A 25,135-nucleotide genomic window follows, 5' to 3' on the forward strand; every position below is an offset into this window, starting at 1 on the left:
TTTGTAGCAACATGGACCGGACTGGAAGAGATTATGCTGAGTGAAATAAGTCATGCAGAGAGCAATTATCATATGGTCTCACTTACTTTTGGAGCATAAGGAATAACATGGAGGACGTGGGGAGGTGGAGAGGAGAAGGGAGTTGAGGGAAATTGGAAGGGGAGACAAACCATGAGAGACTGTGGAATCTGAGAAACAATTTGAGGGTTTTGGAGGGGCTGGGGGTGGGAGGTTGGGTGAGCCTGGTGGTGGGTATTTTTTTTTAAAGACTTTTAAAATTTATTTGACAGAGATCACAAGCAGGCAGAGAGACAGGCAGAGAGAGAGAGGGGGTAGCAGACTCCCTGCTGAGCAGAGAGCCCGATGCGGGGCTCAATCTGAGGACCCTGGGATCATGACCCAAGCCAAAGGCAGAGGCTTTAACCCACTGATCCACCCAGGCACCCCCTTATTTAAGGTTTTAAAAAAATTTCTTTCAGCAATGGCTTGTAGTCTTTACTGTATAACTCTTCTATGTTCTTGGTTAAGTTTATTTCTAATATTTTCTTCTTTTTGATGCTATTGCAAATGGAATTGTGTTCTTAATTTCCTTTTCACATTGTTCATGGTTAGTGTGTAGAAATGCAACTAGTTCTTTTGTGATGAATTTGTGTCCTACTATTTCACTGAATTTATTGTTCTAACACTGTGTGTGTGTGTGTGTGTGTGTGTGTGTGTGTGTGTGTGTGTGTGAAATCTACATGTTTTCTACATGTAAGGTCAGATTTTCTGTAAACAGATACTTTTACTTCTTCCTTTCCAATTTGGATGACTTTGGTTCTCATTTTTGCCAATTTCCTGTTGGGAATTTCCAATATTATGTTGCATAGAAGTGGTGAAAATGAATATCCTTTCTTTGTTCCTGATTTTAGAGGAAAAGTTCTCAGAATTCCACCATTGAGTATGATGTTTGCTGCTGGTTTTCCATATGTGGCTTTTGATATGTTGAGGTCGTTTCCTGGTTTCCCTGGCTTGTTGAGTAGTTTTTCAAGTCGTGTATATGTGTTCAGTTTTGTCCAATGTCTTTTCTGCATCAGTTGAGGTGATCATGTGTGTTTCTTGCCTTCGTTATGTTAATGTGGTGTATTACATTGTTCAATTTTTGTATGTTGAAACATCCTTACATTTTAGGAATGTATCCCACTTTTTCCTGGTGTATAATCCTTTAAATATGCTGCTGGATTTGGCTTGCTAGTATTTGTGGCGGATTTTTGCATCAGAGTTCCTAAGGGACGTTGGTCTGTGGTTTTCTTTATTGTGTTTGGTTCTGGTATAAGGGTCAAGCTGGCTTCATAGGACAAATAGCAAGTGCTCCTTCCTCTTCAATATTTTGGAAAAGTTTGAGATTAGGATTTGTTTCTCCTTAAATACTTGGTAGAATACACCAGCAAAACCATTAGGTCCAGAGCTTTATTTGCTGGTATTTTGATCAACAGGCCCAATTTCCTTATCAGTTATAGACCTCTTCATGTTTTTTCATTTCTTCATTATTTAGTCTTAGGTTGTGGGCTTCTAGGAATTCATCCATCTCATGTAGGTTATCCAATGTGTTGGTGTATTGCTGCTTGTCGCATTCTCTCAAGATCCTTTTAACTCTGTTTTCAATTTCATTAATCCTTAACAGTTTTCCAATTTCCTTTGTGACTTCCACTTTGATCCATTCGTTGCTTAAGAGACTGTTGTTTAAGTTACACAAATGTATGTATGCATGTATTTTTCACTTTTACTGTTGTAAAAGGGAAGATTTCCACCTTTATCTCAATGTAGTCAGAGAAGATACGGTATGATATTTACCTTTTAAAATCTATTGGGACTTAATTTGTGGCCTAACTTATGGTTCTACCTGGAGAATGACCCATGTACACTTGACAAGAAGGTATGTGTTGTTGTTGTTGTTGGGTGGTGTGGTGTGTGTGTGTGTGTGTGATCTGGTTGGCTTATTGTGTTGTTCAAGTCCTGGTTCTTTTTTTTTTTTTTAATTTTTATTATTTTTTTTTAAAGATTTTATTTATTTATTTGACAGACAGAGATCATAAGTAGGCAGAGAGACAGGCAGAGAGAGAAGGAGGAGGAAGCAGGCTTCCCACTGAGCAGAGAGCCTGATGCGGGGCTTGATCCCAGGACCCTGAGATCGTGACCTGAGCCAAAGGCAGAGGCTTAACCCACTGAGCCACCCAGGCGCCCCTAAATCCTGGTTCTTTACTTACCTTCTGTCTTGTTCTATCCATTATTGGAAATGGGATACTGAAGCTTCTGACTATTATCGTAGATATGTCAGTCTTTCACTTTAATCCTGCACATTTTGTTCTGTATATTTTACTAGTCTGTCATCAGGTGTGCAATAGTTCAGAATTATTGCATTTTTTTAGTATGTTCAGTTTCCTAACATGTAGTACATCATTAGTTCTTTTTTAAAATTTTATTTATTTTTAAAATTTCTTTTCAGTGTTCCAGAATTCATTGTTTATGCACCACAGCCAGTGCTCCATGCAATATGTGCCCTCCATGATACCCACCACCAGGCTCACCCAACTCACCCAACTCACCCCTGACCCCCCTCCCCTCCCAAACCCTCAGATTGTTTCTCAGAGTCCACAGTCTCTCATGGTTTGTCTCCCCCTCCAATTTCCCCCAACTCCCTTCTCTTCTCCACCTCCGCATGTTCTCTGTGTTATTCCTTATGCTCCACAAATACGTGAAACCATATGATAATTGACTCTCTCTGCTTGACTTATTTCACTCAGCATCATCTCCTCCAGTCCCGTCCATGTTGCTGCAAAAGTTGCGTATTCATCCTTTTTGATGGAGGCGTCATACTCCATAGTGTATATGGACCACATCTTCCTTATCCATTCATCCGTTGAAGGGCATCTTGGTTCTTTCCACAGTTTGGTGACCGTGGCCATTGCTGCTATGAACATTGGGGTACAGATGGCCCTTCTTTTCACTCCATCTGTATCTTTGGGGTAAATACCCAGTAGTGCAATTGCAGGGTCATAGGGAAGCCCTATTTTTAATTTCTTAAGGAACCTCCACACTGTTTTCCAACGTGGCTGCACCAGCTTGCCTTACCGCCAACAGTGTAAGAGGGTTCCCCTTTCTCCACATCCTCTCCAACACACGTTGTTTCCTGTCTCGCTAATTTTGGCCATTCTAACTGGTGTTAGGTGGTATCTCAATGTGGTTTTGATTTGAATCTCCCTGATGGCTAGAGATGATGAATATTTTTTCATGTGTCTGTTAGCCATTTGTATGTCTTCATTGGAGAAGTGTCTGTTCATGTATTCTGCCCATTTTTTGACATGATTACCTGTTTTGTGTGTGTTTGAGGGGTTCTTTATAGATCGTGGATATCAGTCCTTTGTCTGTACTGTCATTCGCGAATATCTTCTCCCATTCCGTGGGTTGCCTCTTTGTTTTGTTGACTGTTTCCTTTGCAGTGCAGAAGGTTTTGATCATGATGAAGTCCCAAAAGTTCATTTTCTCCTTTGTTTCCTTTGCCTTTGGAGACATATCTTGAAAGAAGGTGCCGTGGCCAATGTCGGAGAGGTTACTGCCTATGTTCTCCTCGAGGATTCTGATGGGTTCCTGCCTCACATTGAGGTCTTATCCATTTCGAGTTTATCTTTGTGTATGGTGTAAGAGAATGGTTGAGTTTCATTCTTCTGTACATAGCTGTCCAATTTCCCCAGCACCATTTATGGAAGAGACCGTCTTTTTTCCACTGTATATTTTTTTCCTGCTTTTTGAAGATTATTGGGCCATAGAGTTGAGGGTCCATATCTGGGCTCTCTACTCTGTTCCACTGGTCCATGTGTCCGTTTTTATGCCAGTACCATGCTGTCTTGGTGATCACAGCTTTGTAATGAAGCTTGAAATCAGGCAACGTGATGCCCCCTGTTTTGTTTTTCTTTTTCAACATTTCCTTAGAAATTCAGGGTCTCTTCTGATTCCATACAAATTTTAGGATTGTTTGCTCCAGCTCTTAGAAAAATGCCAGTGGAATTTTGATCAGAATGACATTGAAAGTATAGATGGCTCTAGGCAGTATAGACATTTAAACAATGTTTATTCTTCCGATCCAAGAGCATGGAATTGTCTTCCATCTTTCTGTGTCTTCTTCAATTTCTTTTAGGAGTGTTCTGTAGTTCCTCGAGTACAGATCCTTAACCTCTTTGGTTAGGTTTATTCCCAGATATTTTATGGTTCTTGGTGCCGTAGTAAATGGAATTGATTCTCTAATTTCGCTTTCTGTACTTTCATTGATAGTGTTTTTGATGTAGTGTTCAATGATTCAGTAATTGTGCATAAAACCCAGTGCTCCTCAGGACACGTGCCCTCCTTAATACCCATCACCTGGTCACCCATCCCCCCCTTCTGTAACCCTCAGTTTGTTTCCCAGAGGTAAGAGTCTCTTATGGATTGTTTACGGCTCTGATTTCTTCCCATTCAGTTTTCCCTCCTATCCCTTATGATCCCCTGCCTGTTTCTTAGATTCCACATATGAGTGAATCAATATGACAGTTGTCTTTCTTTGACTGACTTACTTCACTTAGCTAATACCCTTCATTTCTACCCACTTCAGTGTAAATTGTATGTATTCATCTTTTCTGATGGCTGAGTAATATTCCATTTATATATGAGCTACATCTTTTTTATCCATTCGTTTATTGATGGATGTCTTAGCTCCTTGTACAGTTTGGTTATTGTGGACATTGCTGCTATGAACACTGGGGTGCATGTGCCCCTTCTTTTATGACATCTGTATCTTTGGGGTGAATACTCAATAGTGCAATTGCTGAGTCGTAGGGTAGCTCTGTTTTTAACATTTACAGGAAACTCCATACTGTTTTCCAGAGTGGCTTCACCAGTTTATATTCCCACCAACGGTGTAAGAGGGGGCTTGCTTCAGCAGCACATATACTAAAACAGTATAAGAGGGTTCACCTTTCTCCACGTCCTCACCAACATCTATTGTTTCCTCTCTTGTTAATTTTGGCCATTCTAACTGGTGTAAGGTGGTACCTCAATGTGGTTTTGATTTGAATCTCCCTGATGGCTAATGATATTGAATATTTTTCATGTGTCTGTTAGCCATTTGTATGTCTTCTCTGGAGAAGTGTCTGTTCATACGTTCTGCACATTTCTTGACTGGATTCTTTGTTTCTTGGGTGTTTAGTTTGATAACTTCTATTTTCCCCCAAGTTTTATTGAGATATAATTGACCTATACCATTGTATTGGTTTCAGGTGTACAACACAATGATTTAATATATGTGTGTATTACAACACCACACGTGTAGCTCACATGCATTATCTCACATAGTTAAATGATTTTTTTCTTGGGACGAGAATTTTTTACAATCTACTCTGTCAGCAACTTTCAAATACACAGCACTGTATTATCAACTACAGTCACCATGCTGTATGCTACATTTTAAAAAATATTTATTTGTTATGTTATGTTAGTCTCATACAGTACTTCATTAGTTTTTGATGTAATCTTCCATGAGTAACTATATTTGTATAATACCCAGGACTCATTACAACATGTGTCCTCCTTAATGCCCATCACAGGGCGAACCCATCCCCCCACCCTGTATACTCTGAAGTTCTCAGATTGTTTCCCAGAGTCCATGGTCTCTCATGGTTCATCTCCCCACTCGGATCCCCCCCTTCATTTTCCCCTTCCTTTTCCTAATGTCCTTCATGCTATTCCTTATGTTGCACAAATAAGTGAAACCGTATGGTAATTGGCTTTCTCTGCTTGACTTATTTCACTCAGGATAATCCCCTCTAGTTCCAACCATGTCAATGCAAATGCTGAGTATTCACCCTTTCTGATAGCTAAGTAATATTCCATCGTACATATGGACCACATCTTCTTTACCCATTCGTCTGTTGAAGGACATCTCAGCTCCTTCCACAGTTTGGCTATTGTGGACATTGCTGCTATGAACATTGGGGTGCAGGTGCCACGTCTTTTCCCTACATCTGTATCTTTGGGGTAAATACCAGCATTGCAATTGTTGGGTCATAAGGTAGCTCTATTTTTAATGTTTTGAGGAACCTCCATACTCTTTTTCCAAAGTGCCTGAAGCAGCTTGCATTCCCACCAACAGTGTAAGAGGGTTCCCCTTTCTCCACATCCTCTCTGACACACGTTGTTTACTGTCCTGTTAATTTTGGCCATTCTAACTGGTGTAAGGTGGTATCTCAATGTGGTTTTGATTCGAATCTCCCTGATGGCTAATGATGTTGAACATTTTTCAGGTGTCTGTTAGCCATTTGTATGTCTTCATTGGAGAAGTGTCTGTTCATGTCTTCTGCCCATTTCTTGACTGGATTCATTGTTTCTTGGGTGTTTACTTTGATAAGTTCTTTGTAGATCTTGGATACTAGGGCTTTACCTGTAAGACCATTTACAAATATCTTCTCTCATTCCATTGGTTGCCTTTTAGTTTTGTTGGCTGTTTCTTTTGTTGTGCAGAAGCTTTTTATTTTGCTGAAGGCTCAGTTGTTCATCCTCGTTTTTGTTTCCCTTTGGACGGAACATCTTTGGAAACACGTCTAGCAAGAAGTTGCTGTGACTGATGTTGAAGGGGTTACTGCCCGTGTTCTTCTCTAGGATTTTGATGGATTCCTGTCTCACATTTAGATCATTCATCCATTTAGACTTTGTCTTTGTTTATGGTGTTAGAGAATGGTGCATTTTCATTCTTCTGCATGGGGCTGTCCAATTTTGACCAACACCATTTATTGAAGAAACTGTCTTTTTCCATTGGATATTTTTCCTGATTTGCTGAAGATTAGTTGACCATAGAGTTGGGGGTCCATTTCTGTGTTCTCTATTATGTTCCATTGATCTATGTGTCTGTTTTTGTGCCAGTGCCATGCATGATACCTTCATGTCACAACTTCGTAATACAGCTTGAACTCAGGCAACATGATGCCCCCAGCTTTGGTTTTCTTTCTTTTTTAAAAATTTTATTTTATTTTTTCAGTGTTCCAAGGTTCACTGTTTATGCACCACAGCCAGTGCTCCATGCAATATGTGCCCTCCATGATACCCACCACCAGGCTCACCCAACCTCCCTGTCTGCTCCAAACCCTGAGTTTGTTTCTCAGAGTCCACAGTCTCTCATGGTTTGTCTCCCCCTCCAATTCCCCCCAACTCCCTTCTCTTCTCCACCTCCGCATGTTCTCTGTGTTATTCCTTATGCTCCACAAATACGTGAAACCATATGATAATTGACTCTCTCTGCTTGACTTATTTCACTCAGCATCATCTCCTCCAGTCCCGTCCATGTTGCTGCAAAAGTTGTGTATTCATCCTTTCTGATGGAGGCGTCATACTCCATAGTGTATATGGACCACATCTCCCTTATCCATTTGTCCGCTGAAGGGCATCTCGGCTCTTTCCACAGTTTGGCGACCGTGGCCATTGCTGATATAAACATTGGGGTACAGATGGCCCTTCTTTTCACTCCATCTGTATCTTTGGGGTAAATACCCAGTAGTGCAATTGCAGGGTCATAGGGAAGCCCCATTTTTAATTTCTTAAGGAACCTCCACACTGTTTTCCAACGTGGTTGCACCAACTTGCATTCCCACCAACAGTGTAAGAGGGTTCCCCTTTCTCCACATCCTCTCCGACACACGTTGTTTCCTGTCTCGCTAATTTTGGCCATTCTAACTGGTGTTAGGTGGTATCTCAATGTGGTTTTGATTTGAATCTCCCTGATTGCTAGTGATGATGAACATCTTTTCATGTGTCTGTTAGCCATTCGTATGTCTTCATTGGAGAAGTGTCTGTTCATGTCTTCTGCCCACTTTTCGACATGATTATCTGTTTTTGAGTACTGAGTTTGAGGAGTTCTTTATAGATCTTGGATATCAGATTTTGTCTGTAGTGTCATTTGCAGATATCTTCTCCCATTCCGTGGGTTGCCTCTTTGTTTTGTTGACTGTTTCCTTTGCTATGCAGAAGGTTTTTATCTTGATGAAGTCCCAAAAGTTCATTTTCACTTTTGTTTCCTTTGCCTTTGGAGACATATCTTTTTTTTTTTTTTTATTTTTTTTTTTAAAGATTTTATTTATTTATTTGACAGAGAGAGATCACAAGTAGACAGAGAGGCAGGCAGAGAGAGCGAGAGAGGGAAGCAGGCTCCCCACTGAGCAGAGAGCCCGATGCGGGACTCGATCCCAGGACCCTGAGATCATGACCTGAGCCGAAGGCAGCAGCTTAACCCACTGAGCCACCCAGGCGCCCCTTGGAGACATATCTTGAAAGAAGTTACTGTGGCCAATGTTGAAGATGTTACTGCCCATGTTCTCCTCTAGGATTTTGATAGATTTCTGCCTCACATTGAGGTCTTTTATCCATTTCGAGTTTATCTTTGTGTACGGTGTAAGAGAATGGTCGAGTTTCATTCTTCTGCACATAGCTGTCCAATTTTCCCAGCACCATTTATTGAAGAGACTGTCTTTTTTCCACCGTATATTTTTTCCTGATTTGTCAAAGATTATTTGACTGTAGGGTTGTGGGTCTATATCTGGGCTCTCTACCATGTCTATGATAGTATTTTAAGAGTCCCCATATCCTGCAGCCAGAGGACAAATATTACTGAGAATGGGACCTAGCACCCAGTCAAAGAATGGCAAGGATTGTAGCAAAAGCTGAATTCAAAGTCCCAGATGTACCTCCCATGAAATAAAGGGTCTAGAGTGAAGGAGTGGGACCCCAAGACCTGGGATGAACACAATTGAAACGGGGTCTGGGGTCATGAAGAAGGGGAGGTGTGGGCCTCTGCACCAGGTGCAGACCCCATCCCACAGAACTGCTGCCAAGCCTGAAGGAAATGACACTGTCCAGGTGTAATCATGCCATTGTCACCACATAACTAAGTGCACTTCATCTTTGGGAATGTGTTGGGAATTCTTTTATGGCCATAGTATGGAACAATGAATGGATGTGCTGCCAGGCTCAGCGTGTGTGGGCTGCTGCAGTGGCTCTTCCCAATGCCTGTGCACCACCAGTGGGTTGAATTCTTGGTGGACTGCTACCATGGAGTGCATCTTTACTAATGCTTGTCTGCCCACTCTGTGCCTACAGACGCAGGTGGTGACACCTCCCATCACAACTGTGAGTCTGTCATCCTCCTGCAGGTTGATCCATTTCTTGCTCTGTATTTGGAGAACTGTAGTCCAGGTGTGTGCACCTGGAGAGCTGGGTCATCCCTCTTTGGGTCCCCTAATGCTTTTTGCCTTAAAGTCTGTTTTACTTGAGATCAGCTTTCCTTGGGTGAGTATCACAGAGCTTAACTAGCTTCATATTTTATATTAAAAAACAGAACATAAGGGGCGCCTGGGGGGGCTCAGTTGGTTAGGCGTCTGCCTTCAGCTCAGGTAATGGTCTCAGGAGCCTGGGATCAAGTTCTGTGTTGGGCTCTCTGCTCTCTGGGGAGTCTGCTTCTCTCTCTTCCCCTCCCCCACACTAAAGCTCTCTCAAATAAATAAATGGAAAAAAGCACAAAACACAAAAAACACATTATACATAGAAAGATTCCCCGCACACCTTTGACACGTAAGTAGAGCGTCCAGCCTATTTATATTGGAGCTCGTGAGCTTCCTGTGTGTGGCGATTCGTGTACTTCATCAGGTCTGGAAGGCTTCTGGCCATTATTTAATCTATCACGTGCATGTGCATTTGTCTCAATATTCTAGAAACCATGGATTCAAACAGGTGCACCCAACCTACCCCCCAGCACAGGACCCATCCAGTTCTTTCCCTCTCGGGGACTGTGGGTCCCTCCTATCCTCCACTCTTCTGGGCGTGTTCGCTCACCTGGTTGGCCCCTGGGTGCGCCAGCCTCCTGTCCTTGCTCACCCGGACACTTCCGTGTCGTCTCCAGTGTGGAGGTCTGGGTTGCCCCCTCGGAACCCCCGGACCGTGCTTCAGACCTCACTTCTCAGTCTGGGTGGGGCTCTGAGCTCTGACGGTGCATGTCCCCACCCCTGCTGCCCAGACCTGCCCACCTAACAGACTCAGGGGTAAAGTGCTCAGGAAAGGAAAGGATCCGGGTTCAACAGTGTCCCCCCCAAATTCATGCCCAGCCAGAACCTGTAACTGTGACCCTATTTGACACGGGCTCCTTGAAGACGTACTCAAGTTACGACGAGACCATGTATGAATGGCTGGGTCTTCCGTCCAGTAGGACCACCGTCCTTCTAACAAGAGGGACACGTAGACACAGCAACATGGGCCACGTGCTGTGTGAGACGGAGTTCGGCGCGACGCGTCCAAGGCCGAGGGATGCTGTCGTGGGCAGCCCCCTGAGGCTGGAAGGGGCGGGGGCTTCTCCTCGAGGTGCGGGGGAGCGCGGCCCTCCCACACCGGGCCGCCAGACTTCGGGCTCCTAGAGCTGCGTGAGGCGGCCGCACGGCTGTATGTGGGGCCAGTCTCTCTGGTGGCCCAGTTCGCCCCCTCGGCGCTTTAAGATGGCGCCGCCTTCTCTTGCTTCCGTCGCTCATGCTGCGGCGCCGACCGCCTGTGTCACCCTGCCTGGAGGATGGTGCAAGTGTCCCCTCCCGCGGCCTCTCAGGACACACTCGCCTTCCTCCACGTGTCGGCTCACTCAGTAAACCTGGTCCCCTCGACCTTTTCTCTTCTTGACTCGAGTGTGATGACGGCCTGCTCTGGGGTCTCCATTCCATCTCCGCACCGGTGGAGCGTGTTGACGCGTCTCCTCTTCTGCGTCTTCGTCACCGGTGATTCTCTCTCTTCCCGTCCTTGACGCACATCGTGTCCTCCTTTCCCCGGCCCGTCCCCCCAGAGGTCCGTCCTTTTTAAGAACAGTTTTGGACCTGCTATGCCTCTTGCTCCTTCTTTTCTTACCTTTTATTGAGGTTTTTTGCTTCTACAATGATTATCTCCTTTCTTGCTCCGTGTTTGCTCTCTCGCTCCCGCAAACTTGGGCTCTGCGCTAACTCGGTGTTCTCTCTTTTCCAGACACATACGGCCGCAGGTTCCTCTTTGGACATGGCGCGGGATGTGGGCTGCTCCGTCACGTTTGTCCTGGACCCCGTTCCATTCATGGCGTTGGCAAGGAGCTTGCTGTGTGATCGGCCCAAACATTTCAAAGTTTACAGAGTTGTGACCCAGGGCCCAGCAGATGGAGGTTTCTACAAGTTCACAGTGTGCTTGAGGAATGACCCTTGACTTCTGGGTCAGGACCCCGTGAAGCCTGCCGGCCCATACCGTGGTTCTGCTCTCAGTTCTCGTGCCCGCTCTGCTCAGGCCTGGACCCCACGTTGCCACTGACGCTGCTCCTCGGAGCGCAGCATGACCTGTGCTATGCCTGATGCAGGGGTTGTCCTCAGCCCCACGACAGGACCCGTCCACAGCACTGGTCGCAGCTGGAACCCTCCCTCTCTGACTCCTGCTTCCAGCCTTGGCGCTCCTGGCCCCCCCGCTCAGCCCCCCGGCTCGGCCCCCGGCTCGGCCCCCCCAGCTCGGTCCCCCAGCTCGGCCCCCCGGCTCGGTCCCCCAGCTCGGCCTCCTGGCTTGGCCCCCGGCTCGACCCCCGGCTCGGCCCCCGGCTCGACCCCCGGCTCAACCCCCGGCTCGACCCCCGGCTCGGCCCCCCAGCTCGGTCCCCCAGCTCGGCCTCCTGGCTCGGCCCCCCGGCTCGGCCCCCCGGCTCGGTCTCCCGGCTCGGCCTCCTGGCTCGACCCCCGGCTCGGCCCCCTGGCTCGGCCCCCAGCTCGGCCTCCGGCTCGGCCCCTGGCTCGGCCCCCGGCTCGGCCCCCCTGGCTCGGCCCCCAGCCCGGCCCCCGGCCCGGCCCCCCGGCTCGGCCCCCCGGCTCGGCCCCCGGCTCGGCCCCCCGGCTTGGTCCCCCAGCTCGGCCCCCTGGCTCGACCCCCGGCTCGGCCCCCCGGCTCGGCCCCCCGGCTCGGCCCCCCGGCTCGGCCCCCAGCCCGGCCCCCAGCCCAGCCTTCTCTTCTCCGCACGTTTCATCCTTGCCCGTCCCCACCGTCCCGTGCAGGTAAAGGCCGGGCCTGTGCCTACGGTTCCAGATCCAAGTCCCCATCTCTGCTCTCTTCCTGAACACTGTCCTCCCAGGTTTTGCTGTGGGAGCCCCAAGTCAGCATCCTTCTTGGACGTCCAGCTGGCTGTTTGACGTGCCGTCCGAGGAAGGGGGCTCCTGATTCCCCGATCTCAGCGAGTGGTAATTCCATCCAAGCTGCGGGTTGGGAGGCCATGTGGGTGCGATTCTGCCTCTGAGCAAACCTGTCTGGTCTCCCCCCACCCCCAGGATGTGCTTGATCTGAGCCCTGCTCTCTGCTGCCACTGCCCCCAGACCACTGCCCTGCCCCCAGGTCAGACTTCTGCAGTGGTCACTACCGAAACCCCTCTGGGGCTTCCCATCGCCTCGGAGTGAGATGCTGGGCTCATGTCTGCCCCAGGCCCTTCTGCCTGCGACGTGGCGCCCCCGGGCCCTGCAGCTCCGTCACCCTCTCTGGAAGGGTCCTGGTCATCAGCCAGACAGCAGCTGGCATCGACGTCCGTGACCGGCATCCTCGTCTCTTATGGGGCATTTCCTCGTTTTCACCTGTGCTGTCCGTCCCTCATCGGGACAGTGGTGCCACAGTGCGGACACCTGTCTGTGTGTCCACCGGCCCGCCCTGTGGCGCGTGGGGGGCTGGCAAGGAGCAGCTGGTAGTTTGAAGCTGCTTTTCTTTGATTATCGGTGACTTCCAGCAATTTCATGTGTTTTCTTGGTTATTTGTGTTTACAACCCACTGGGAATGATTTCTCCCTTCCACTTCCCACTGAAAACTTTTCCTTGAAGGTCAAGTTTCTCCGGCTCTCTGCAGTGTCCCATCGCTCCTTTACTAACCCCGTGAGGGTTAGTTTCATGGTGAACTTGACCAGGCCGAAGTACTCAGATATTTGGCCAAACACGGGTCCAGAGAGTGAAGGTATTTTAAAAATGTGACTAGCCCCTCAATCCGGAGACATCAAGGAGAGCAGATCGCCTCCACGTGAGGGTGGGCCTTGTCAAATCAGCTGAGAGCTTTGAGAGGAGAAAGGCTGAGGTCCCCAGAGGACGAGGGGGCTCTGCCTCCAGACGCCTTCTGACCTGCCCTGCAGCCCCCACTCTGGGTCTCCGGGCTGTGGGCCTGTTTTATGGATTCTGGGCTCACCGAGCCTTCACTGTCACGGATCCAGTTCCTTAAAATAACCCGCTATATATTTATGTGATTTTAAAGTAGGACTGAAGACTTGCCTGTCGACACACACCGTCTGCCACTGTCTGTCTCTAGGTCGTCGGCCACCCGCCCACCCTCCTCTCACTCCTCTGTCTGTCTGGTCCGGCACTGCGCGTTCTCCGGAGAGCTCTGACCAACACTCTTCCTGACGTCCGATGCTGTGGCCACTGGCTCTCCTCCTTTTTACTTTGTTCGTGGAGACTCTCTCCTGATAGATGTTTAATCTTTGGTCTGCAGGCCAATCTGCCGGTCTTATTTTTTAAAGTTTCTGGCTCCGCTGTCTTTCTGAGAACGTAAATGCCTCCCCACAGTCCCTCTGGTCTGGCCGTTGGTTCGTATCGGTCAGTAGTGCTGGTCCTGAGTTGGCTTTTGTCCGGACCGTGGGAGCAGGGTCCTGTCTCCTTGTACTGATGGAGCCTGGCCGCAGCCATCCGACTTCCAGGGGAACCGCAGCAAACCTGGGCCTGGCCGTGGGTTGGGAATGGGTGTCGGGGCCTTGGCTGGAGAACAGAAGTCTGGTTTCTGCCCGGGCGCTGGGAGGCCTCGGTCCACAAGCCCGGGCGGCAGGACTGGCTCTAACCTTCCCCTCAGACAGCCGGAGAGGGGGATCGGCCGGGCCCCACGCAGGTGGCTGCGCGGTGAACTCCACGGGGGACCCGGCGTGTCACGCCTTGATTTAGTGTGGGAGGATGGCTGTGTCCTGTTTACCACACAGCTGGAAACAGATGTTCCTGCCCAGGGCGGACGCGTCCAGGCGGGCAAGGCAGCGGTGGCGCAGGCGAGCTGCAGCTCTCGGGGCTGCCTTAGGGCCGGGGGCCGCCGTGCCGGGGAAGGTCGTGAGCGTGTTGGTTGCTCGGAGGGAAACCCCCCCGGGCCGGGCCCCACGGGGGCGGTCACACGCCTCCGGCAGACAGATTTCTGTAGCTGGGCCGTGGTCCGTTGGTGCTTATTCAGGACAAAAGGGGAAGCCGCGGTAGGAGGCCGCCCCCGGGTTCTTCCGCCGCAGGAACCCGCGGGACCGGCAAGAGGGGCTGGAGCTCACACGTGCTTTAGGGAAACGGAGTTCAGGGCACTCTGTAAGCATGTTTCCTGGACAGAAAGAAGCGCAAACACAGAGCCTCTGGCCCGACCAGGTGCCCACCATGCTCAGGGCAAGACGAGGGTCAGGGGCTTGGTGGGCAGCCCCCTCCCGCTCTTCTGGGGCCTGTGGATGGGGCTTCACGGTGTCCATGCAAGGGCCTGGGAAAAGCCAGGGGCGTCCTTGGGACCAGCCTTGGTCCCACAGGGGCTTCTCCGGGTGAGGCTGGGCTGGAGGGTATGACTCAGGTCTGAAGGCACAAGCGCACCCTCCTCTGAGGCCGGCCGGGCCGTTCATTCATTCATTCCGCTACTGTGGATGCTGGGTGTGTGCTTGGGGCCTCGAGGCCAGGCTGGGAGGTGGGCAGAACCAGGGGACACGAGGAGGGTGGTCCTGGGCAGGCCTGGGTGTCTGGGCCGGGCCGGCAGGCTGGGTTGGGGTGCAGGAGCCCCTACCTCTTTCCTGGTGTAAAGGGAACCCCTTGATGTGTTCCCGAGGCTCCGGGACGCAGCTGTGTCCTCAGGACACGGCCGAGGGCTGCGGGGACGCCTGGAGGCTGCCTGGACAGTGGGGAGCTCTGGGGGGTGTGGCTCGCAGTGTGCGGGAGGATGGTGGTGATGACTTTGGGGTGACTTTTGGGGTCCATGTGGCAGGAGCTCGTTTACGGAGAGGGCAGGGTGGGGGAGGGTAGGCCTGGGAATGTACACAGCACGTGTACATCGGCGCCGCGTGGGGGCGGACATGCCGGGAGCCAGGGTGGTCTTGTGCGGCGGGTGGCGTCCCTTCCCTCAGCGGCTGCTTGCCGAGCACCTACTGTGCGCCGGGCTGTGCTCTGTGTGCTGGGGGTTGTCAGGGAGCAGCGGGAAACACTGTGCTGTCGGCGTGGACTTTCTCGGAGAGCAGAAAGAAGAAACCAAGCGCACGATGGGAAAGGGACGCGCAGAGCATGCGGGTGCCGGGGGGACGTGGAGAGGAGAACCCAGCAGGGCTGGCAGAGGGCAGGGCGCGTCGCCGCCACGGGCCCTGTGTGCCGATTTCTGGTGAATCGTGGGGGAGGCCAAGTCCTGAGAGGCTGCCGAGGGCAAGGTGGGCAGGGTGGCCCCACAGGATGTGACCGCGGGCGGGCCCCGTGGACCCCAGGGCGGTGGGCCAGCCGGTGCCGGAGACACGGTGTCCTGGGAGTATGCCCCGGGCTGGGACAGTGGGAGGCATGTAGGGGAGGGAGGGAGTCCGTTCTCAGAGTGTGGCCTGAGCCCCCGGAAGGTGGGGCCCTGGGCCGGCAGGGGTCAAGGTCAGGCGTGGGCAGGTGCGGCCCCTCCAGAGGCTCTGGGACACAGCCCGTCAGGCTTTCCAGCTTCAGGAGCGGCACCCCGGCTGGTGGCCCTGCCTCCGCTGCACAGCCGCAGGGTTTGCCGCGCTCTGGGGTCACCCCGCCTTCTCCCATGGGCTCTGTGACAACACTGACCCCGTTCCTCCAGGACCTTGAACGCTGACCCTCGTGCCTCTGCAAGTGTCTTTGCCCCGGAGGTCACGTGCGGTCTGTAGGGGTAACGCGTGCGGGATTTTGGGGCTGAGTCAGCTGACCTCAGCCTGACGTCCCGCTGTGTCATTTTGGTGTCAGGTGTGGGCTGAGCTCCAGTGGCGACATGTGGAGTCGAAGTCCACGTGGAGGGACGGAGTGTGAGCTCGGAGGAGGGAGGGTGGGGGTAGAGGCAGCAGGAGTGTCGCTGTGGAGCGGCGGGGCTGGGGGTGGGCTTGGCGGGGGTCCCCCTGCACCCTTGCCCCGGCCAGTGGGTGGGGAGGGCAGGAGATGCAGGAGTCGTCCGCCGCTCTCACCTGCCCACTGTGGTCACTCCCTCTCCTGCAGCTGGGGACCCCGGGTGACGGCAGGACGGCCAGTGCTGACCGTGGGCTGAGCCATGCCAGGCTCTTCTCTAAGCCCCCTTGGGCACGACGGCGTTTCCTGCTCACCCCGCTCCCTGTGGGGAGTGTGCTCCCGCCTGCGGTGCCGGAGGGACCGGTGCGGGAAGGTCGGGGTCGTACCTGCAGCTGTGGGGCCGGGCGCTCACGGAAAGAGCTCCGTGTGGGGGCCGTCCCGACTCCCAGCACGCAGGGCTGTCTTCTCGTGGTGCGTGTGAGCCTGTGCGGGCCCGTGGGCGCGTGTCTGTGTGCACACGTGAGCACAAAAGTCCTACAGACCAGCACGTGTCCTGTGCACAGGTGCGCATGTTTGTGTTCATGCGTGTGCACTCGTGTCGGCAGGGGTGGAGGGCACGTGGGCACTGCTTATGTCTGTGCACTTGTGCTTGTGTGTGAGCTGTGCTGGTGCACACACACGTACGCGGGGCACCCCGCGCGTGTGCCTGCCCGTGCGGGGAGCACCGCCTCCCGTTCCCTTCAGGGCAGAGGGGCCCCACCAGCTTTCTCCCACAGGGGCAGCTCCCACGGCCTGCGCTGCCAGTGCCGCACCCCAGGCCCGGTGTGAATCCTTGGACGCTCGCCCGCAGCCTCCTGGGGCCTCTGACCGGGGTAGATGCTGACAACAGAGACGGGCAAACGGGAGGCACGGAATGAGCAGGGTCGTTTATGGGGCCGGCTGGCTGGTGTAAAGGCGAGGGGCTGCGGTGAGTTCCGCTGGCTCAGGGGTGCGCAGGCGCTGACGCCCTCCTCTCTGGGCCTGGGGGCTGAGCTCTGGACAGAGGCGGACAGAGGTGCACGGGGGGGTGGGCGGAGATGGGGCTGGAGTCCGGGCCGGGCCCCTTTGCCCTTGGCGACAGCATGGAGGCTGAGCATCTACTGTCCTGGCGTCATTTCACCTGCAGCGAGAGGCCGGGGTCAGGAAGGGGGCGGGTGTGAGGGCGAGGGTCTGCAGAGGACAGGGCCCAGGCCCCCGAGTCCTGCCCAGCTGAGTCCGACGTGAGCAGGCGCCCAGCATCTGTTCCACCGTAGGGCCGGGGCGGCGGAGGGCGGGGGCCTGTGAGCTCTCGGGCTGAGGCCCTGGGCCTGCGTCTGTGGCCCCTGGTGGCCGTGCACCCCTCCCGCTCCCTGCAGGCTCCCTGGGCCAGCCCAGCCTGTCCCCAGCCCTGCACACAGGGGTGCCGGCTGCCTTACCTTGATGAAGGTGACAAAGCCACTGTAGAGCAGAGTGAGCAGAAAGAGAGCTGCGAACGTGGGCCACAGCCCGCCGGCGTCCTCCAGGTCCGTGGCGTCCCCCCTGCTCTCGTCGTGGCTCTGGGGGGGTGGGGGGGTCATGGCCAGACCTGGGGAGCGAGGGCACCGGTGAGGAGGTTCAGCCCCCCATGCTGAGGGACAGGCCACTGCCCCGGGACGCCCCCTCCTGATGTAGCCCCTTCCCGACGTGCACCTGTGAACCTTCTCCCTGCCCCCCTGCCCCGCACCAGGGGCTCCCCAGAGCCCGACGGGCCCAGCACCGAGCCGCGCACACAGACTGCACCCAAACACCCTGGCACGTAACAGTCCGCGTGACAAGTGTGCGCGGCAGGTGGGTGGCACTCAGCGGGCGTAGACACACGGGCAGGGCTGGCGGGGGACCTGGGGCTGGGCAGGGCCCCTCAGAGCGACAGGGAGCGCTCCAGGGCCGCCTGGATGCCCACGGCTCCGTCCCCCACGTCCCAGGGTGGGGCTCGTGTCCCTCTGTGCCCCTGCCCAGGGCGGGGTAAGGTGGCTGACAATGTCCTCTTTCCTGGGGTCGGGTCAGCAGGCCCTCTGCGCGTCCAGCCCTCTCATGGCTTTAACTACGCATGGTTTACAGGGTGTCTGTGGTGGCGTCTGCTAGCTCCCGCAGGCCAGGCTGTCCTTCCTTCCCTGCTACGTCCTAACTGGAGGCCCGGGAACCCCTTTGCTGTGGAGCTGGGCTGTGGGGGAAGGCTTGCGGCAAGACGCCAGCGGGGCGGGCGCCGGGATTAGCGGGGGAGGCCCGGGGGGGCTGAAGAAGCAGAACGGCCCCAGGTCGGCCGGAGAGCCCCCGCCTCCGTCCGGACCTGGGCGCACGCAGCCCTCGCGTGAGGTGGGGAGCGGGACCAGCTCGGGAGGGGGCGCGTGTCACTTTACAGCGACCCTGCGAGCCCCAGTGTCCCCCAGCCGTCACGGCCGCCAGTGTGTCAGGCCTGTGCTGCGTGTCCCGCGAGCACCACCCTGTTTGGGAACAGGGGACCCGTGCTGGGCCGAGGCAGAGGACAGCCTGTGGATGCAGGGTGGGGGGAGCCTGGGGGTCCCGTGAGGAGGGCAAGCAGCACCCCCAGAAGGAGCAAAGCCTCAGCTGCGGGAGGAGCGGCTGGGACCCTGCGGAGCCACGGAGGACGGGCTCCTTCCAAGGGGTCCAGGTTGCCGCAACCAGCCGAGCGGTTCCACGGCCCCCGCCGGGCTGGAGGAGGGGTCCAGGAGATACGCACAGGACCCCAGCCGCCTCCCTGCGCAGGCCCACCGGCATGGCTCAGCCTTTAGTGGGCTGCTGAGCGCTGGGCCCTCCCAGAGGAGGGTTTTCTCCCCGCTCGCTCCTGGGGGCCCTGGGGCCAGGCTCCCTGTACCCTCTGCAGGGCGTCCTGTCTCCAGACTGTGTGACCCTGGCAGGAGGTTCTGCCCCCGCCGGAAGATGTGGCCCGTGTGGCCTCTGGGGGCTCTGAGTCTGTGCGTGGGCACCGGACGCACAGCTGTGGGCACAGGGTGAGGGCAGTGCTGGGCCCTGGAGGGGCTCGGCCACCCCTGCGTGCTCACGTGGCTCCGCGGCGCCCCTGCCCTGCTCCGCACGTGCTAGAGGGGCGGGTGCTGGGGGAGGTCTGGCCACGCGCCTACTGCCGCCACAGGCATAGAGCCGCGGTCCGGTGCAGGGGGCACGAGGGCCAGGCCGCCTCATCTGGGCTGCGCTGTGCCTGCCGGGCGGGCCTGGCCTCTCCGCGTGCCGGGGTCTGTATGTGCTCAGGTCCCCGGGGGTGCACACCCACACACAGCCAGAGCCTGCAGCCCGGGGCTCTGCGCGGGATGGCGCATCGGTCTCCAACCTCGACTGGGTCTGTACAGGGGGCGGGGCTAGCCTCCCCTGTGACATCAGCCCTGGAGAGGCCGGGTCTGCGCCTTTGGGCAACCCGCCTGCTGGGTGTAGGAAAGTAGAAGAGGAGGAGGGTCAGCGTGGGCCTGGCCCTCAGGGAGCCCACGGGAGGGAGGGTGAGCAGCTCTGGGGGCTGGAGAACACAGACCTGGGGGCATGAGCCATGACAGGGGCCCAGGGCAGGTGGCATCCGGAGGGACAGGGGGCAATGCCGGGAAGATGGGGGAGGACCAGGAGTCCCAGCCTCGGGCGGGCAGGCAGGGCCTGGCCCCGGGGCTTTAGGGGAGGCCTACTGGAGCAGTGCAGGCACGCTGGGGCTTGAAGAGCTGCCCCCTCCCTGGGGTTCCCTACAGGCTGCTGCCCACCAGGCTGCCTCCAGGGCCAAGCCGGGCTGTTGGAGCTGTGGGGTCAGTGCTATTGTGTTGGAAGGGTGCCCACTGCACGGGTTGGGCCGTTGGCAGGGTGTCTGAGCCCGTGGAGCCCAGCACAGCGGTCCCACGTGTCCCCCACATCGCGGCCGTGGGCCTCCCCTGGGCGTCTCCCCCACCCAGCTCCCAAGGGCAGCCGGACCACCTGCCGCCTCTCCATGAGCAGGAGGAGGACTGTGTCCTGCTGCCTGTTTGGCCTAAGGTGTCCAGCGCTGTCCCACCAGGGCTTTGCCGCACCTGATGGGGCCACCAGGAGGTCTGACAAGGGCCTCAGAGAGTAAGCCCTAACCCTCCCCCATGAGCCCCCACCCTGGTGGGCCTCCATCCTCTCTGCCCGGTGGGCGGCCTGCAGTCCGGGCCTGTCGTGGGCCTGTGCTGGTCAGATGTCCCTGGGCACCGAGGCCAGCACCCACTTCTGGGTCTGTCTGTTTCCTGAGGTGCTGCCTGATCTGCACCCAGCTGTGTGGCATGTCTTGGTGGGACATGGTTGCTCTTTGGGGCCTGGCAGGGGTGACAGCCACCTTTCAGCCCTCCTAGTCCAGTGCATGGCGTGTAGACATGACAGGGTTTGGAGGGACGGGTGTCAGAGACGCCGGGCAGGCCGGCGTGGAGCCGTCGAGTGGGTGGCACAGGGCCTTGGCTGCAGCCCCAGGACCCGGCCGCTCGGCTCCCGGGAGGGCTGTCCCTCCACCCCCGCCCCGTGCTGGGAGGAGGCCGGGACGGAAGCCCTCAGGCCCGTGGGGGACTCACCAGCGTCCAGGCTCTGGCTGGTGTTCAACAGCTTCCGGGAGGCGTCATGCCTCACCACACACGTGTAGGTGGTCGGGCCACGGCTCTGGGCCGCGAGGACATGCAGGACGCTCCAGGTCTGGAACGTGCTGTTCCCAGGCTGGGCCACGGGGTGTGCGGTGGCAAATGCAGCAGGGTCCACCTCCGTGCGGCCCTTGAGCCAGGTGAGGAGGATGTCCGGGGGCGAGAAGCCCGACACCTCACACAGGAGCCAGGAGGCTGCTTGGCGCACGGTCAGGACGCGGACAGTGAGGCTGCTGGGCGCGGTGGCCGCTGCGGGGAGAAGCCCGGTCATGCTGGGGCCACCCGAGGCTCGGGTGAAGCTGGGGGGCCCGGGGATGGCCCGTCCCCACCCCCTCGGTGTCTCCGTGTGGAAGGAGGGGGCAGCCACTGTGCTGGGCGGGGGGTGCGCGCGCGGGGGCCCCAGTCTCCCCACCTCCTGGACCCCAGAGTGGCCTCACCGTGCTCTCCCGGTGCTGCAGACACCAGCTGGGCCGGCGTGCTGGGCCGGCTCAGCGTGCAGGTGATGCTGCTCCCCGAGGCCCACAGGGACACCGGCAAGGTCAGGCGGCTGCTCAGGCTCTGCGAGCCGTTGGTGTGCTCCTCCCGCGGCCCCTCCTCCACCGCCCCGCCGGGGGGCGCCCCGGCCACCTCCCAGGACACGCGGGCCCCCTGCAGGTCATCCCCCACGGCCAGGCAGGTGAAGGTAGCCTCTCCCTGGAGCCACGGGCCCCGCAGGGGGGGCTGCAGCAGGTAGAGGCTGGGAGGGTGAGTGTGGTTCTGGCAGTCTGCCGGAGGACAGCGACCTTGGTCTGTGGGGGAACCCCGGTCAGCGGTCAGCGGGGGACCCAGGTCGGCGGTCAGCGGGGGAACCCAGGTCGGTGGTCACTGGGGGACCCTAGTCAGTGGTCACTGGGGGACCCCGGTCAGTGGGGGGCACGCAGACCCTGCCTGGGAGCGGTGCTGTGGGCAGTGCCCGGCCCAGGTCTGCTACGCTCCCCAGGGCAGACCTCCCTTTTGTTGCTTCCTGGCCTCCCACTGCCTGGCTAGGATTTCCCCCGGGTTCCCAGTCCGCTCTTCCCCTCCTCCCCCCACCCTGTGCCCCAAGGAACTGGCCTCTGAGCGTAGTGTCCACTGGGCTTCCTGACTCTGCGGCTTGTGTCTGGGTGTGGCTGGTGGAGGACACTAGGAGGGAAAGGGGGGTGAGGCTGGTGGGATTCACCGGGGCTGTGGCCTCCCTGGGCCCCTCAGCCTTCCTGTTCTCCGGGGTCCAGAGACCTACCCACACCTGCTCCTGGCCCTTCGGGGCTCCTGAGTGGTCATGCCACAGAGACGCCTACGGTTAGGGCGAGGGCGGCCGGAAGTTATCGGGCCTTGGGTTTGGGACGGACGGGGTACCTGGAAGTCCGCTCTGCAGAGGGTCAGCAGTAAATACTTAGGTTTGTCGTTGCGGGGTCTCCTCTCCGTCCTCCCCTCCCCCATCCTGCTAAAACTGCTCAGGTTGTGGGAAACAGGCTCAGGGCTGTGGGCCGTGCGGCCCCCCCGGGGGGACGGTGCTGGCCTGTTGGGAGGGCTGGGCTTGTGGGGCCACACACCCCAGTCTGCCCCTCGGACACCATACGCCCCTGGAGGCCTCTCCCCGGAGCTCTGCCCGGGCCTGAATCCTGGCCAGCCAGTGGACACGCCCCACATGGACAGGGCCTGGTGAGTACCCCTGCCCCAGGCCGGGGGTATTTGGATCCTCGCCTGGAGGGCGGGCCCCTCTGGGTCTGACCGGGCTCTGCTGAGCCGGGCACTGGTGGTGGTTGGAGTTGGGGTTGTCATGGGTGGGGTGGGCTGTGGAGGGGCCACGGAGGGGCCATGGCAGACCACAGCCTCTGCCCCAGCATCCCGAGGGCTGGTGCTGGGGCTGCCGTTCTCTGAGAGCATGGCTTGCTGCCCCGCTTGGAGGAGCGAGCGCTGGACCTCTGCCGAGGGGCAGGCAGGGCGGCTGTGGCCCCACGTGGTCCTTGGAGAGGCCCCTGGGTTGGGGGGCAGTTCACGGAGAGGGGCTCTGGCCGCAGGGCCCCTGGGTCCATGGTCAGGGGTCCCGAGCCTCAGGCGGCGGCTACAGCTCTGTCGGGGCCACGGGGCCAAGTCCACCCTGCTGGGCACGTTGGCTGTGTGTCCTCACGTGAGGCTCCGGGACGGGGTCCCGTCGGAGCCCTGCCCCCCGGCCCGGTGAGTCCCAGTGCTGGCCCGTGGCCCCGCCCCGTCCGCTGTGCTCGCTGCAGGTGTGCGGGGGTCTCCTGTCCACAAGGGGCCCGAGGGGGCGTCTGCTGGGACCCAGTGCATGGTGCAGTCGGTGCTCTGCAGACACCGCCCCCGGAGAAGTCTCGGAGGGCTGCCCGAAGGCGTCCGACTAAGGGACAGGAAGGCAGGAGGGCTCCTCACCTGGGACGCTGGGTGTGGCGGAGGTCTCTGGCAGAGACGGCCCGTGAGCCGATGGGTCGGTCTTCCCTTCCCAGGACTCTAAAGTCAGAGGGAGAGTGCGGGGAGGGCCGGACGGTGAGTGTCTGGGTGTGGGGGGGCCGCCCGGTGCTGGCCAGGAGGACGGGGATGGCAGGAAGGAGGGGCGACTGGCCACGGGCGTGCTGGGCACGGCTGCCTGCATCGTCCTCGGGCTGGAAGGTGTGGGACACCCTGGAGGACGTCCTCGGGGGTCTGGGGCCACCCACCTGGCCATGGGATGGGCTTCTCATGAGGCTGGCCGGAAAAGACGGCTCTGCAGAAGTGCGGGTCCGGCTTCCAGGTGACCGACAGGAAGGACAACTTCGTGGGCTCTCGGGCCTCCAGCATGATCAGGGTGGTCGTCTGTGGCCCCGAGCTCGAGGTGACCTGCACGGAGTCTACAGAGGGTCCTTGTGCCAAGCAGGCCAGGCCTACGGAGTCGCCTCGCTTTGGGGCTTCACATTCTGAGACCAAGGGGAACAGACGCGGCGTTTCGGTGTCTGGAAGACAGACAGGGCTTGTGGGGCCGGGGCCGCGGAGGGGGCTGCGTGGCGGGGGAGGGGCGGGGTGTGGCCGGTGGCAGCCGTGGCCCTCTCGTCCCTCAAATGCAGCAAGGGCTGCTCCCCCACTGCGGAGCCCGTGCTGCCCTGCCGAGGGGCCCGGCTGTGTGTCCCCCCGGACTCCGAGCGCTGGCCCTGAGCCTTCCCGCAGTTGCCCTGGGTCCCCTCTGCCTGCAGAGGGGCCTGGGAACTGGGCTCTGGCTCCCTGGCCAGCGGGGTGGGCTCAGACGCTGCCCTCCCCGTGCCTGCCCCTGGGGCTCTGCGGCGTAGAGTCCAGGCCCGTGAACGTTTTGCCCTCATGGGAGGCCCTTGGCCATGTCCTGGGGTGGGGGGTAGTTAGCCCTGCAGTGCTCTGGGCCCAGGGGTGGCAGGTCCCTGGACGAGGCTCCCTGGTGGGCTGGTTCTAGTGCCCTGGGCCTCTCCCTGGGGACCCGACTGGCCAAGGGCGGCCGAACGAGTGTGGGGTCCCTGCCCGTGTCCCTGACGGCTCCCTCGCCAGAGTCTGTGGTCCCTGTTCTGTGCCGAGCCCCCAGGAACCACGCTGCCACCGCACGACGGGACACGCCCGTTCTCCAGCCGGCCGCCTGGACATTGCCAGCGCCCGCTCCGCGGCCCCCTGAGGCAAGACCCATCCGTCTGTCCTCCCAAGCACCCAGCCGGCCTGCCCCTGCCTTTTCCAGGGGTTCCCCAGCAGGACTGTCTCCCATGCATGTCCCGGGGACCCCACTGCCCATACAGCGTCCCCGGCACCCCCCTGCGCCCTGCCAGGACCCCCGCACGCACTGCGGGGGAGACGCCAGGCGTGGGTGGGCTTGACCGCTGTGCCTCAGATCGTGACCGTGTTTGGAGAGAAGGTCCTAGTGGGTGAGTTAACGATTCAGTGAGGTCCTGCTACTGGAGGGCGGCCTCCGACGCGATGTGCCCGTCTCACGAGAGGGGACACGCAGCACACGTGTCGTGGGCAGACGAGCTGGGGGTCGGAGGGAAGCGGAAGCCGGGAAGGCCGGGGCCACCACTGACCAGCGGCCGCCGGGACCCCTGCCCTGCCCCAGCGGGAACCTACCCCCCACACCCCGATCTGGGGTTGCGGCCCCCAGAACGGACACCGCAGATGCCCGCTGTTCGGCGCCCGCGGGAAACAAAAGCAGACGTGGGACCAGGGGTGGACTTCGCTGCAACAAACGGCTGGAGACGTGCGGGCGGCCTCGGAGCCCCGGGCGGGCAGGCGCTCGGCTCTCAGGCGCATGCCCGGAAAAGCCGTGTGGTCCCGCAGGCCGTTGGCAGCCCTTGGGGACGAGAGGGGAGTCTGGTGAGGACCGAGGGGGGCAGAGCTGGGCGGACCTCGTGTCCGCGCTCGGGGAGTGCTGCCGGGCTTCGCAGGAGTGGCCGGGGCACGTGGCAGAGCGTCCAC

General features: G+C 57.4%; 1 long non-coding RNA gene and 3 gene segments (V, D, J or C); all 4 read right to left on the bottom strand.

Moving 5' to 3' along the window:
• Positions 1 to 25,135, bottom strand: part of LOC308346153 (Ig alpha-1 chain C region-like) — a 121,406-nt gene that overhangs the window by 82,799 nt on the left and 13,472 nt on the right.
• LOC308346154 (immunoglobulin gamma-1 heavy chain-like) overlaps positions 1 to 25,135 on the bottom strand; it is a 59,493-nt gene that overhangs the window by 21,173 nt on the left and 13,185 nt on the right.
• LOC308346060 (immunoglobulin heavy constant delta-like) lies at positions 16,790 to 21,357 on the bottom strand. The segment is given in 5 exons: positions 21,340 to 21,357; positions 21,136 to 21,292; positions 20,636 to 20,947; positions 17,504 to 17,652; positions 16,790 to 17,083 (listed from the first exon to the last, which is right to left on the bottom strand).
• LOC308346192 lies at positions 21,798 to 23,518 on the bottom strand. The gene is made up of 3 exons (XR_013967149.1): positions 23,392 to 23,518; positions 23,108 to 23,185; positions 21,798 to 21,859 (listed from the first exon to the last, which is right to left on the bottom strand). It is a non-coding gene; the product is annotated as an uncharacterized lncRNA (long non-coding RNA).

This window comes from Martes martes (assembly GCF_963455335.1).
Source record: "Martes martes genome assembly, chromosome: 7".
Lineage (NCBI taxonomy): Eukaryota > Metazoa > Chordata > Mammalia > Carnivora > Mustelidae > Martes > Martes martes.